Source organism: Triticum aestivum, chromosome 7B (genome assembly GCF_018294505.1).
Source record: "Triticum aestivum cultivar Chinese Spring chromosome 7B, IWGSC CS RefSeq v2.1, whole genome shotgun sequence".
Taxonomy (NCBI): Eukaryota; Viridiplantae; Streptophyta; class Magnoliopsida; order Poales; family Poaceae; genus Triticum; species Triticum aestivum.
In genome coordinates this window covers 86,201,423-86,209,321 of record NC_057813.1, presented here as the reverse complement: position 1 = coordinate 86,209,321, position 7,899 = coordinate 86,201,423, and positions in this window count along the sequence as shown.

The window sequence follows — 7,899 nt, the reverse complement described above, 5'->3', positions numbered from 1 at the left end:
ATTCCTACAGTATCCGGGAGTTGCACAATCACATGGTCTAAGGAAAAGATACTTGACATTAGAAAAGCTTTAGCATACGAACTACACGATCTTTGTGCTAGGCTTAGGATTGGGTCTTGTCCATCACATCATTCTGCTAATGATGTGATCCCGTTATCAACGACATCCAATGTCCATGGTCAGGAAACCGTAACCATCTATTGATCAACGAGCTAGTCAACTAGAGGCTTACTAGGGACATGGTGTTTTCTATGTACCCACACATGTATCTGAGTTTCCTATCAATACAATTATAGCATGGATAATAAACGATTATCATGAACAAGGAAATATAATAATAACTAATTTATTATTGCCTCTAGGGCATATTTCCAACAGATGCCATGTGTCGGTCACCCTTGACGAAAGCACTTCTGTGACGCGCGATTTATCGTCATGGAAGTGGACACTTCCGTGATGATAATTTTGGTAATGTCATGGAACACTTCTACGACAGCACAGGTATGACTGTCTTGATTCTGTCATAAATTTGTCATGGATGTACATGCATGACAAAAAATGCGACCTACTGTGACAAACACGTATCATCACGAAAGTGTATTTTTTTGTAGTGACGCGGAGAGGAGTATGAGGGTTGACTGGTTCAGCTGCGGTGTGAGGCTACCGTCGCCGCAGAATAACAAGGGTTGTGGGTGAGTAGAGGGATGGCATGGCCAGAGGTTGGAGTAGGGTGGGGCGGTCAGGCCTGCACGGCAGCAGAGCCGGCCACCGGAGGCAGGAGCAGGCAGCACGACCGACGCTTGTTTGGGCGACTGGAGCAAGAAGGCCAGAGGTTGAAGAAGCACTCCGGTAATTGGATAGACATTTTACAGTCACTTGAGCTAGAATCGTTCATATAGACTAAGTTGACAAAGCCCTCCGTCCGCATCAAATTAGTAGGCCCACAAGTCAGCCTCCCACCATAGTGGGTCCCAGCTAGCAGGGGGTATTCAGTTTTTTGTTGACCACGCCACACCGAGCGCATCCAAGGTGGCGGACAACAACAAGCCGTAGATGGGAAGACGCGGGAGTGGAGTCGCAGACGGAGAGGTGTACGAGGGTTAATTGGTTCTGGTGTGGCGTGGTTCGGCAGTCGGTGGAGAAGAACAAGAGGTGTGGAGCGATGGAGGGATGGTCTGGCCCGCGGTGCGGTAGCGCTTCACAGCGGAGATGAATACCGGACGTTAGATGTAAATCTAATGGCTATTGATGTCAGAATCATTTGCTGACTAAGTTGACAACGACTTGTGTTGGCTTCGACCTATTGGCCCACATTTCAGCCTCCAAAAATGTGGCACATATTCAACCCATTTTTTCAGAATTTACAGTCCATTTGATCTTTTTTTAGAATTACAATTCATTTGCTGGGCTGGGTGAACAAATAATGTAGTGTCCATGCAGCCCAATTTTTTAAAACTACAGCCCATTTTCACTTTCTTGAAATACACGAGTTTGCTGGGCTGGCTGAACAAATAATGTAGCATACATGCGGCCCATTTATTTTTTCCTAAAAATTACAGTCCATTTTCACTTTCTTGAAATACATGATTTTGCTGGGCTGGTTCTAATTATAATGTTGGGTTGGGCGCAGTAGTATTATCAAAAAATAAACAGAGGCTCAACATTTTGTATTAAATATATTTAAATAATAAGTTCTTTATTATTAGATTGGTCATTAAATGTTACCAAGCTTTTGTACACAATCACCAGGATTTTCATTGCCTTAATGTAAAAGAATTCAGGATTTTATTGTTAAAAAGTTATTTTTATAAGTCAATAAGACATGGGATATTGTTTTCTTATATATGTAAATATCTATTCAATGTATGATGACAATAACAATAATATATAATAAAATATTAAATAATACTCCCTCCGTTCCTAAATATAAGGTGTATTAGTTTTTCAAAAAGTCAACTGTTGTCTATGTTTGACCAACTTTACAGCAAAATATATAAAGATTTAAAGTACTAAATATATAAAATGTAAAAATATAGTTCATGATGAATCTAGTGATAATGATTTGGTATTCTATATATTGATATTTTTTTCTATAAACTTGGTCAAACTTAGAGAAGTTTGACTTTTTGGAAAAATAATACACCTTATATTGAGGAACGGAGGGAGTATAAATCTATACCTACTATTAAAGGGAATAGGTATTCTTGGTTTGGTTTCGTCCCGCTTAGATTATTTTTAGATTTCTTTCGTCTTGCTTAGGTGATTTAAGATATATATATACATACATACATATATATATATATATATATATATATATATATACGCGAGGTGGTACTAATTCTGGGACCTGTTTGCACTGTTTCGGCTGAAAGAAGGCAGCCCACCTCGCCCCGAACTTGGCCCAGGAAGGAGGCCCACTGATGTCTACTACACAACCTTCTTCTTGTAGACGTTGTTGGGCCTGCAAGTGCACAAGTTTGTAGGACAGTAGCAAATTTCCATCAAGTGGATGACGTAAGGTTTATCAATCCGTAGGAGGCGTAGGATGAAGATGGTCTCTCTCAAGCAACCCTGCAACCAAATAACAAAGAGTCTCTTGTGTCCCCAACACACCCAATACAATGGCAAATTGTATAGGTGCACTAGTTCGGCGAAGAGATGGTGATACAAGTGCAATATGGATGGTAGATATAGGTATTTGTAATCTGAAATTATAAAAACAGCAAGGTAGCAAGCGATAAAAGTGAGCGTAAACGATATTGCAATGATAGGAAACAAGGTCTAAGGTTCATACTTTCACTAGTGCAAGTTCTCTCAACAATAATAACATAGATAGATCATATAACAATCCCTTAACATGCAACAAAGAGTCACTCCAAAGCAACTAATAGCGGAGAACAAACGAAGAGATTATGGTAGGGTACGAAACCACCTCAAAGTTATCCTTTCTGTTCTATCTATTCAAGAGCTCGTAGTAAAATAACATGAAGCTATTCTTTTCGCTCAATCTATCATAGAGTTCATACTAGAATAACACCTTAAGACACAGATCAACCAAAACCCTAATGTCACCTAGATACTCCATTGTCACCTCAAGTATCCGTGGGCATGATTATAGGATATGCATCACACAATCTCAGATTCATCTATTCAACCAATACAAAGTACTTCAAAGAGTGCCCCAAAGTTTCTTACGGAGAGTCAACACGAAAACGTGTGCCAACCCCTATGCATAGGTTCATGGGCGGAACCCGCAAGTTGGTCACCAAAACATACATCAAGTGGCACATGATATCCCATTGTCACCACAAATAAGCACGGCAAGACATACATCAAGTGTTCTCAACTCATTAAAGACTCAATCCGATAAGATAACTTCAAGAGGAAAACTCAATTCATCACAAGAGAGTAGAGGGGGAGAAACATCATAAGATCCAACTATAATAGCAAAGCTCGCGATACATCAAGATCGTGCCATAGAGAGAACACGAGAGAGAGAGAGAGATCAAACAGATAGCTACTGGTACATACCCTCAGCCCCGAGGGTGAACTACTCCCTCCTCGTCATGGATAGCACCGGGATGATGAAGATGGCCACCGGTGATGGGATCCCCCCTCCGGCAGGGTGCCGGAACGGGCTCCCGAGAGGGTTTTGGTGGCTACAGAGGCTTGCGGCGGTGGAACTCCCGGTCTATCTTCTCCTCTGATGTTTTTAGGGTACGTAAACTTATATAGGCGAAAGAAGTCGGTCGGGGGAGCCTCGAGGGGCCCACGAGAGGGTAGGGTGCACCTAGGTGGGGTGGGCGCGCCCCCCTATCTCGTGGCCTCCTCGAGGATCTTCTGACGTGAACTCCAATTCTCCCGGATCATATACTTCCTAAAAATCATGCTCCCGAAGGTTTCATTCTGTTTGGACTCCATTTGATATTCCTTTTCTTAGAAATAGTGAAATAGGCAATAAAACAGCAATATGGGTTGGGCCTCCGGTTAATAGGTTAGTCACAAAAGTAATATAAAAGTGTATAATAAAGCCCATAATCATTCAGAACAGATAATAAAATAGCATGAATGCTTCATAAATTATAGATGCGTTGGAGACGTATCACCCACCTCGCCACGGACTAGGCCCTAATGGGAGAAAAAAATGTGACGCGGCCCTAATGGGAGGCAAAAATAATATCTCTGAGTACTAGGGATCGAACTCCCAACCTCACCACGAAACATAAAGGCACTACCACCTGAACTAGCTCATGTTAGTCTACACAAATATGAATTCGTCTATTGATTAATAGGACCACCTCGCCTCATCACACTCTATTGCATCAACTTATATACCTCCGTGACGAGAATTCAGTAAGTCGTGTGAAGAAGTGGGTTGAACGGGAAGGAATTAAGCAAACAGAGAGAACCGATACTCAATAAAGAAAGGAAAGAACCTAAAAAGGTTGGCGCCTATTCAAGAGAACTTAAAAGATGCGGCTTTGCATGAAAGGTTGAGGGTGAGGTGTCCATTAATAAAGGAAGAACTAATGTGCGTATGGAAATGAACAAATTTAATTCCGTGAATTTGTGCAAAAGAAAGATTGTGTCCCCCAATAAAGGAATAACATGCATGCGTATAGAAACAAAGGAATTTAAACTCATAAATTCCCATCTCCCGAACCCGCACGACCCTGATGCTCTGGCGATTTTGTGCGCCCCCACATCTTGGGTCCTGGGCGATGGCTCGAGATGTCATTTCTGGTTGGATCACTGGCTGGAGCCCGAGAGCATGCACCACCTCCTTGTTGGCTGCTCTTTCTCGATCCAGCTCTCGCATGAGCTCCTCGCTTGGTGTCGTTGCACATCTGGGCCTCCGCAGCTCAACGGCTGGTTCCAGGATTGTTGCATGACCTCCTGCATTGCAGTGCCATCTCCGTCTCGCAAAGGCCTCTCCTCGTTGCTACTTATTGGTGCCCGACTTCTTTGGAAGCACCGGAACAACATCATGTTCAAAGACGAGGCACCCACCCTTGAGTGCCTCCTCAACCTCATTATCGGCAAGGCCCGCCTATACTGTATTTGTTGACCATCATTGTTGTAAAGTCGGATGCCACTATTGCAACAAACTTCTTCTTCGGAGTCGACTACAGCTTACACCTAGCGACAACCATGTCGTAGGCACAATTGCATATAATTTAGTTGTAACAACAAAAGTTTTGATGATATGTCAATTTTCTCTCCTGTTGCAACGCACGGGCATATGTGCTAGTATATATAATATAGTTAGAAGAGAAACATAAGTTGGACCTAGTGTTCCTATTCTTATATAGAAAAATATAACAGACCTCTATGTTTTCTTCAAAAAATACATAAGTTGGGCTGCGGATGTTTCAAGAAAAAAAACCTAGGATGGAAGGTCCATAAGCCGGTCGATACATGACGACCCTTAAGAAAATACAAACCGGCATGTCATGGGCTGCGCATCTTAGAAAAGAAAGCCTAGACGGGGCAGCCCACAACCCAGCTTATACTTGCTAGCCCACTGATAATAAGTGATACCTGCCAGCTCCCCGGCTTTGTTGTAAATTTATCTCATTTAGTAACTATGTTGAAGCACCTAAAAGAACTATGTTGACAAACCCGTGGGCCCCAACGTCAGCATAGCATTAGGAGGAAGTATTTTTTCAATGAGGCACTTGCTTGCGTACGGCCATAGACCTGGTGGGTTCCGACTATCCACCTATCCACGTACAGTCCTCTCCCGATTTCTCTCATTTGTTTACCATGTTCACAACGGTAGAGAACGGCGTCGCGGCGAGCGCACAAAGGCAGAGGACAATTACAAACCATCAGAGGTGGGGAAGGCATGCTACAGTAATGGTAGATGTTGTGCCTTATCTTTTTTGCCTCTGCCATTCTTGACATGTGGGTCCCCATTTTCATCTATGCACACCACGTCCAACACTTGTCAAAACTTCGTCCCTGGTTTTCTCTATTTTTGGCGCACTCGACATTATGTGGGCATTTTGAAAATAGCATATCTTTTAGACTGTGCATCATATGAAGATGTGCTATGCATGAATGTTGATCAGCATGATGTTAAATGGCTGGTAGTTCCATTTTCGACCATGAATAGAACTTCCAACGTGATGTTATCTGAGGGAGTCCCAGATTCGGGGGTCCTCATGTGGCCGGCCCAAGAGTACGGGCCGGGGTGGATGGGCCGCGCAAGACCGAGATGAAGATTATTCTCCATGTCTGGATGGGACTTCTCCATACGTAAACAGCAAGATTAGAGTCCGGGTGTTTCCTTCCCTTATGAACCAACCTTGTACAAACCCTAGGCCCCTCCGGTATGCATATAAACTGGAGGGGTTAGCCTGTAGAGGCTGTTCTCATTACCGTCAATGGAATACTCATAGGCTAGACATCTAGGGTTTAGCCATTACGATCTCGAGGTTGATCAACTCTTGTAATCTTCATAATCTCTAAATATATTCAAGCAGGAGTAGGGTATTATCTCCCTTAAGAGGGTCCGAACCTGGGTAAACATTGTGTCCCCTGGTCCCCTGTTACCATTGATCGTCAGACACACAGCTTGGGCCCCCCTACCTGAGATCTACCAGTTTTCACACCGACATTGGTACTTTCATTGAGAGCTCTACCATGCTGTCTACAAAAGCGATCTATGGCTTGCCTAGTCATCAGCGACAATATCACTTCTGGAAGGTGCCTGGCTTCTCGGTAGATCCTCCAGTTCGGCGGTTTCACCGTAGGAGCTTGTGCAACCGTCGAGCCCGCAACACCCATTACGACCGCCGGACACCGTCTTCATGTCGGCCCCAAGTACTCCGAAAAGATGGATCTGGTGGATGTTTCGTCTTTAAATGAACGGCTGGACCGCATCACCGCCCTGGAGGTCTCAACGGACTATGATTGGATCGTGCTCAAGCCCGACCAAAGGGAAATTAATCACCCATCGATCACCCACCTGGTAGCGGTCATTGAGGAACCGGCCATAGACACTTCCCTCCCTATATTGAAGACCAGGTATGTTCGGGTCTCTGAATCCCCTGAGCCGGATACTCCCCCTTCGGATAGGACTTCACGCCCTCCGGACTCTGGTTCAGGCATAGGATGGAAGGAGCCCATGGGCCTCCCCGGACCGGAACCGGTCACGTCGGAGACCTTTCAAGCTCCGAATACAGATGTTGGACTGGATCTACAATTTAAGCCACCCACCCACCACAATCTATATTCTCCAAGCAAATCAGGTCCTTCAGATATATACGACCTGATGTATGTACGGCAGCAGCCTCAGGAAATGGTCCACCACTTTTGGGCAAGATTCCTGCTTGTTAAAAATAGGATCAAAGACTGCCCGGATGATGACGTAGTTTCGGTCTTTCATCGTAACTGCACAGACGAGGTAATATTGAATGCCCTCGACCTACTGTGTGATGGAAAGCACATGGAGGGCCCAGAAAACTCAACTGGAGCCCGCTGCCTTTAAGTAGTGTGTGGCCCGGACTAAACGGATACATCCCCGCGGGTCACCCAACCACTAGTCTATGGGTAGGAAAAATAAGCCCTTCATGGGACACGGGTCCGTTCTTGGCAAACTCCTGGACAAGCCCTTCTTGATACACGCCACTCCGTGCACAGTCGCAACCCATAGCCTTCGAGCATGCTAGGTACTCCAACAACTAGCAAAAAGTGGAGAGGCCATCCTCATCACCACTCCAGAGAAATATTCTCCTGAGAGGGACAACTTTAGCGTCCTCACGGTCTTCGAGACATTTTCTCCGAACAATCGGCGCAAATGAGCACTCCACGACCTCGCCGAAGTCCACCAAGTTACCGCACTGAGCCCATGGAATGACACGGCAATAACCTTTACGGCTGAAGATGAACCAA